Below are 7,500 nucleotides of genomic sequence, written 5' to 3'. Positions count from 1 at the left end.
GTCCGCGTCTCGGAAGCCGGAGAGGTCCGTGGACTCTCAGCCGACCCGGCCGCGCTCTCGCGCGGCGGGCGGACGGGGACGTGCCGTTTGACGACGCGAGAACCCGTGACTGTTTGCCGTCACAACTTGGGCGGACGACCGGAGGCGGCCGCGCGAGCGCGGTTTTCCACGGTCGAACCGCCAATCTCGCACCACCGGAGCGGCCGACGGGCGGGCGGACAGTCCCCGGGAGGACTGCCGCCGCCGTCGGACGCCTGCCGGCGGCGCATCGGTCTGGCCGAGTATCCGGTATACGACCCTCAGACAGGCGTGGCCCGGGACCCGCGGGTCACCGAGGCCGCAATGTGCGTTCGACTGGTCGATGTTCGTATAACCTGCGGATTACACGACGACGCGCAGATAGCTGCGGTCTTCATCGATCCACGAGCCAAGTGATCCGCTGTTCGGGGTCGGGTGTTTTTTTTTTGTCGACGAAACTTCTACCGGCCACGCGCCGTGCGCGGACGCACGGCGGGGCCCGTATGGTCTTTCGACGTTAACCATCTTTCGGTCGACGCTCGGTCGGGGGTCGCGGCGCGCGGGCGGTCGGCGAGCTAGTCGCGAGCGCACGCGGCCACGGGGTCGGATTAGGCGCGCGCGCGAGACCGGCAAGTGCTGCCGGTACCGCGGGCCCGTCTCTAATGATCCTTCCGCAGGTTCACCTACGGAAACCTTGTTACGACTTTTACTTCCTCTAAACGGCCGATTTCGGTCATCTTCGCGATCGCGCGACGACCCAGCCCCCGAGGGGGCCGAATAACGCGCGTCCACTCCGAAGACCTCAATGCGACCGTTCAATCGGTAGTAGCGACGGGCGGTGTGTACAAAGGGCAGGGACGTAATCAACGCGAGCTGATGACTCGCGCTTACTGGGAATTCCTCGTTCACGTGGAAAAATTGCAAGCCACGATCCCTAAGCACGAAGGAGGTTCAGCGGGTTACCCGGAAGCCTGTCGGCCCAGGAATGTTAACACACGCTGATTCCTTCAGTGTAGCGCGCGTGCGGCCCAGAACATCTAAGGGCATCACAGACCTGTTATCGCTCAGTCTCGTGCGGCTATTTTCGTCCGCCGCCTGTCCCTCTAAGAAGAGTTTAAGCTCCTGGGAGCCGGCGGTAGCCCTAGTAACGTATCGTGATCCGCCGGCGACGGCCGCGAACACGGCGCGCTTCACCACGGAGCCCGACGCACGACGGACGCGCGCCGACCGGAGGTTGCCCCCCGGCCGACACACGCCCGCCGCACGCCGGGACGCGGATGGCGCGGCCGCGCTCGACGACCGCCGTGGACGACGGGCGAACGCGTTCGGGGATACCGGGCCGAGCCGACGGGTACGCGAACACGGACGGCCGAAACCGCCCGCGCCGCGCACACGCCGACCCGGGGTTACCCGCCTAGTTAGCAGGACAGAGTCTCGTTCGTTATCGGAATTAACCAGACAGATCGCTCCACCAACTAAGAACGGCCATGCACCACCACCCACCGAATCAAGAAAGAGCTCTCAATCTGTCAATCTTTCCGGTGTCCGGGCCTGGTGAGGTTTCCCGTGTTGAGTCAAATTAAGCCGCAGGCTCCACTCCTGGTGGTGCCCTTCCGTCAATTCCTTTAAGTTTCAACTTTGCAATCATACTTCCCCCGGAACCGAAAAGCTTCGGTTTCCCGGAAGCTGCCCGCCGGGTCGTTAATGAAACGCCGGCGGATCGCTAGCTGGCATCGTTTACAGTTAGAACTAGGGCGGTATCTGATCGCCTTCGAACCTCTAACTTTCGTTCTTGATCATACGAGAACGTACTTGGCAAATGCTTTCGCGTCAGTTCGTCTCGAGACGATCCAAGAATTTCACCTCTAACGTCTCGGTACGAATGCCCCCGCCCGTCTCTGTTGATCATTACCTCCGGTCCCGAAAACCGGCCCGGCGGGACGCGCGGGCGACTGGCGCCCGCGGCCCGGCGGCCCGCGCACGGAAACGCCCCGGAGGGCGATTTCGCGCGCCCGCGAAGGGCGGAGATGCGCGGGACCGAGGTCTTGTTCCATTATTCCATGCGACCAGTATTCAGGGCCTTTTGACGAGACGGCCGTGAAGCCGCCCCGCCAGATTTGAGCCTGCTTTGAGCACTCTAATTTGTTCAAAGTAAACGTGTCGGCCCGCCGACGGCAATCGGTGAAGATCACCGCGCAGCAAGATTGGAGTAGGCGGCCGCCGTCGTCGAACCCCGACGGCCGCGCGACGCGTGGCCGCGCGGCGCGCCGGAAGCCCGAGACACGTGTCCGCCTGCCGACAATACGTCCGGCCGACGTGCCGGTAACTAACACCCCGAGACGGCTGACGAGCGCGACGACGACCGCGCCGACGGGACACGTGGTCCCGCGACACGGCCGGCCGCGACACGACGGACCGCCAGGGTGGTCCGGCACCGCCCAGACACAGATCCGACTACGAGCTTTTTAACCGCAACAACTTTAATATACGCTATTGGAGCTGGAATTACCGCGGCTGCTGGCACCAGACTTGCCCTCCAATTGATCCTCGTTTAAAGGTTTTAAAGTGTTCTCATTCCGATTACGGGGCCTCGGATGAGTCCCGTATCGTTATTTTTCGTCACTACCTCCCCGTTCCGGGAGTGGGTAATTTGCGCGCCTGCTGCCTTCCTTGGATGTGGTAGCCGTTTCTCAGGCTCCCTCTCCGGAATCGAACCCTGATTCCCCGTTACCCGTTACCACCACGGTAGGCATGGAACCTACCGTCGACAGTTGATAAGGCAGACATTTGAAAGATGCGTCGCCGGTACGGAGACCGTGCGATCAGCTCGAAGTTATTCAGAGTCACCAGGTCTTTGCGCGGGCCGCGATCGGGACGCGCACGAAGCGCGCCGCGACGGGCCGGTTTTGATCTAATAAAAGCGTTCCTCCCGCGAGCGACGCCCGAGGGCGCCGCGACGGTCGGAACTCTGTCGGCATGTATTAGCTCTAGAATTACCACAGTTATCCAAGTAACTTGGGTACGATCTAAGGAACCACAACTGATTTAATGAGCCTTTCGCGGTTTCACCTTAATGCGGCTTGCACTGAGACATGCATGGCTTAATCTTTGAGACAAGCATATGACTACTGGCAGGATCAACCAGGGATCTCGGTTTTACAACAACTGCGTCCCGTGACGGATCCCCGCGGCGACGCCGACCAAGGGGCGACGACGACGCGGACACTCGTCTCGGGACGCGTGCGTCCGAGCGCCGGTCCGCCCGTGGGCAAGCCGACGCCGAGGAAGGTCGAAACGACCGTGACCGGTATACGGTCACGGCGCACGACCGACCGCGGTTCGAGTGGGATACGTGCGCGGACGGGCGCCCGTAAACCGCGCGCTTCGGTCGACGCGAGCGCCGCACTGAGCACCCGCAGAACGCGGGGCGACTGCGGCGGCGGTCGCGTGCGGAAGACCGAACACACGCGGAGAGCGAGCGCTCGCCCGACGCGACGTGACCCGTGCGTTGACGAGAGTCGGGGTTAGCGCGTACGCCGTCCGTTTTCAGCGGACGGAGAATTACCGCGCTAGCGCCTCTCGCCAGGTTTATAACGGCCCCCAGCCGAGATCGTGGGGGAAGCCGGGACGCGACGCGAAGTCCGTCGTCCCGGGGCTTCGCCCCGGCGACCGCCGGGCACGGCGACGATGGCCGGCCGCGGCGGGAATGTTTTGGCGTCGAGAGCTCGTAACTTGCGGAACGGTAACGGGAGTCGTCATCGATTTTTGAAAAAAACGATTTGCGCGTCGGAGGCCCACCGGAAGGCGGGCCTGCGACGCCGGTTGAGTTTTGCCACTCGGCGTGCGAGATGGGTCGGTCGCCGAAACTTGGACGGATACCATCGAAGGGCACCGGATTGCTGACCATTCCGAAGACTGGGGCAGACCGGTGCGCGGCGATGGACGCGTCGGCTTCGGCGTCGCCCGTGGCTTTGCTGTCGTACGTGATTGGCGATCGGACGCCGGCGGAACGCCGACGACCGAGTCGCTCACAAATTTACAAAATCTCGAGTTTCACAATGTGCGACGGGGGTGTTCACGCGTAGTGGTACACCCGGGTCGAAGGAACTTCGCCATCACCGTGCGTAGCGGTTAGGCGAGAATCGAAAATCCGTCAATCACCGTGCGTAGCGGTTAGGCGAAAATCACAAAATCCGTGCGTAGCGGTACGGCCGCGGATAAAGGATTACCGATTTAATTGTCGCGGACACCGGTGTCCTATAGTACTCGGAACGTACGACGTGAACACGTCTCGGGTACGTCGAGATCGAACCAACGGTTAACGAGTTATTGCACACGGAAAAACTACGTTCGAAAAGTTGAATTCGAAATCGTGTCGACGGACATCGCCGGGGCTGCCGTCATGTGCACCACCCCGGCACCGACGAATAACCGAGGACGTCGAGTGAAAAAAAAAAATCGAATTTTCACACACGGTGGTCCGTGCGACGGGACGGTACGGCGGGCGCGCAGCTCGGCGACGGTAATCACCCCTGTAACGTCGCGGTCAGCGCAGAAATTCTACGCGGTAAAGGTTTTCGGCAAAGGGGGATATCCCTGGACAACGACTCTGCGGTCTGCCCGTGATGAACGGTACGGTCGATGTCACCGGCAAACCGTGAAAACGGTTGACCGAGACCCCGCCGTCGGAATACAGTCAATCACAGTGCGTAGCGGTTAAGCGAAAATCAAATATCGGTCTATCTCCGTGCGTAGCGGTACGGCCGCGGATAAAGGATTACCGATTTAAATGTCGCGGACACCGGTGTCCTATAGTACTCGGAACGTACGACGTGAACACGTCTCGGGTACGTCGAGATCGAACCAACGGTTAACGAGTTATTGCACACGGAAAAACTACGTTCGAAAAGTTGAATTCGAAATCGTGTCGACGGACATCGCCGGGGCTGCCGTCATGTGCACCACCCCGGGACCGCCGAATAACCGCGAACGTCGAGTGAAAAAAAAAAATCGAATTTTCACACGCGGTGGTTCGGATCCGGTCACGGGGACGCCGCCGCGCACCAAGGGCGACTCCGCGCCTCGCCCGTCGATGAAAAATATTTCCGCGTACGGCACTCCGAGTCCGCGGGACGTAATAATTCTTTACGTTAGTCCACCTCGCACCCGTCGAACGCCGACCAGACAAAAATCGGCAATCGATGAAGGGCACAGTGTCCACGGATCCGGTCACGGGGACGCCGCCGCGCACCAAGGGCGACTCCGCGCCTCGCCCGTCGATGAAAAATATTTCCGCGTACGGCACTCCGAGTCCGCGGGACGTGCTCGCCGAATGCCCGCACCGAATAATACCGGTAAACCACATCCACTTGCCGTATTAATATTTTACGTTAGTCCACCTCGCACCCGTCGAACGCCGACCAGACAAAAATCGGCAATCGATGAAGGGCACAGTGTCCACGGATCCGGTCACGGGGACGCCGCCGCGCACCAAGGGCGACTCCGCGCCTCGCCCGTCGAAGAAAAATTTTTCCGCGTTCGGCACACCGAGTCCGCGGGACGTAATAATTCTTTACGTTAGTCCACCTCGCACCCGTCGAACGCCGACCAGACAAAAATCGGCAATCGATGAAGGGCACAGTGTCCACGGATCCGGTCACGGGGACGCCGCCGCGCACCAAGGGCGACTCCGCGCCTCGCCCGTCGATGAAAAATATTTCCGCGTACGGCACTCCGAGTCCGCGGGACGTAATAATTCTTTACGTTAGTCCACCTCGCACCCGTCGAACGCCGACCAGACAAAAATCGGCAATCGATGAAGGGCACAGTGTCCACGGATCCGGTCACGGGGACGCCGCCGCGCACCAAGGGCGACTCCGCGCCTCGCCCGTCGATGAAAAATATTTCCGCGTACGGCACTCCGAGTCCGCGGGACGTGCTCGCCGAATGCCCGCACCGAATAATACCGGTAAACCACATCCACTTGCCGTATTAATATTTTACGTTAGTCCACCTCGCACCCGTCGAACGCCGACCAGACAAAAATCGGCAATCGATGAAGGGCACAGTGTCCACGGATCCGGTCACGGGGACGCCGCCGCGCACCAAGGGCGACTCCGCGCCTCGCCCGTCGATGAAAAATTTTTCCGCGTTCGGCACACCGAGTCCGCGGGACGTAATAATTCTTTACGTTAGTCCACCTCGCACCCGTCGAACGCCGACCAGACAAAAATCGGCAATCGATGAAGGGCACAGTGTCCACGGATCCGGTCACGGGGACGCCGCCGCGCACCAAGGGCGACTCCGCGCCTCGCCCGTCGATGAAAAATATTTCCGCGTACGGCACTCCGAGTCCGCGGGACGTAATAATTCTTTACGTTAGTCCACCTCGCACCCGTCGAACGCCGACCAGACAAAAATCGGCAATCGATGAAGGGCACAGTGTCCACGGATCCGGTCACGGGGACGCCGCCGCGCACCAAGGGCGACTCCGCGCCTCGCCCGTCGATGAAAAATATTTCCGCGTACGGCACTCCGAGTCCGCGGGACGTGCTCGCCGAATGCCCGCACCGAATAATACCGGTAAACCACATCCACTTGCCGTATTAATATTTTACGTTAGTCCACCTCGCACCCGTCGAACGCCGACCAGACAAAAATCGGCAATCGATGAAGGGCACAGTGTCCACGGATCCGGTCACGGGGACGCCGCCGCGCACCAAGGGCGACTCCGCGCCTCGCCCGTCGAAGAAAAATTTTTCCGCGTTCGGCACACCGAGTCCGCGGGACGTAATAATTCTTTACGTTAGTCCACCTCGCACCCGTCGAACGCCGACCAGACAAAAATCGGCAATCGATGAAGGGCACAGTGTCCACGGATCCGGTCACGGGGACGCCGCCGCGCACCAAGGGCGACTCCGCGCCTCGCCCGTCGATGAAAAATATTTCCGCGTACGGCACTCCGAGTCCGCGGGACGTAATAATTCTTTACGTTAGTCCACCTCGCACCCGTCGAACGCCGACCAGACAAAAATCGGCAATCGATGAAGGGCACAGTGTCCACGGATCCGGTCACGGGGACGCCGCCGCGCACCAAGGGCGACTCCGCGCCTCGCCCGTCGATGAAAAATATTTCCGCGTACGGCACTCCGAGTCCGCGGGACGTGCTCGCCGAATGCCCGCACCGAATAATACCGGTAAACCACATCCACTTGCCGTATTAATATTTTACGTTAGTCCACCTCGCACCCGTCGAACGCCGACCAGACAAAAATCGGCAATCGATGAAGGGCACAGTGTCCACGGATCCGGTCACGGGGACGCCGCCGCGCACCAAGGGCGACTCCGCGCCTCGCCCGTCGATGAAAAATATTTCCGCGTACGGCACTCCGAGTCCGCGGGACGTGCTCGCCGAATGCCCGCACCGAATAATACCGGTAAACCACATCCACTTGCCGTATTAATATTTTACGTTAGTCCACC

General features: G+C 60.7%; 1 non-coding gene across 1 annotated transcript; it reads right to left on the bottom strand.

Moving 5' to 3' along the window:
* Nucleotides 1-293: 293 nt before the first annotated feature.
* LOC132942225 (5.8S ribosomal RNA) lies at nucleotides 294-451 on the bottom strand. The gene has a single exon (XR_009664242.1). It is a non-coding gene; the product is annotated as a 5.8S ribosomal RNA (ribosomal RNA).
* Between the last annotated feature and the right edge of the window lie 7,049 nt (nucleotides 452-7,500).

Source organism: Metopolophium dirhodum, chromosome 3 (genome assembly GCF_019925205.1).
Source record: "Metopolophium dirhodum isolate CAU chromosome 3, ASM1992520v1, whole genome shotgun sequence".
Lineage (NCBI taxonomy): Eukaryota > Metazoa > Arthropoda > Insecta > Hemiptera > Aphididae > Metopolophium > Metopolophium dirhodum.
This window is presented reverse-complemented; position numbering and strand designations above follow the sequence as displayed.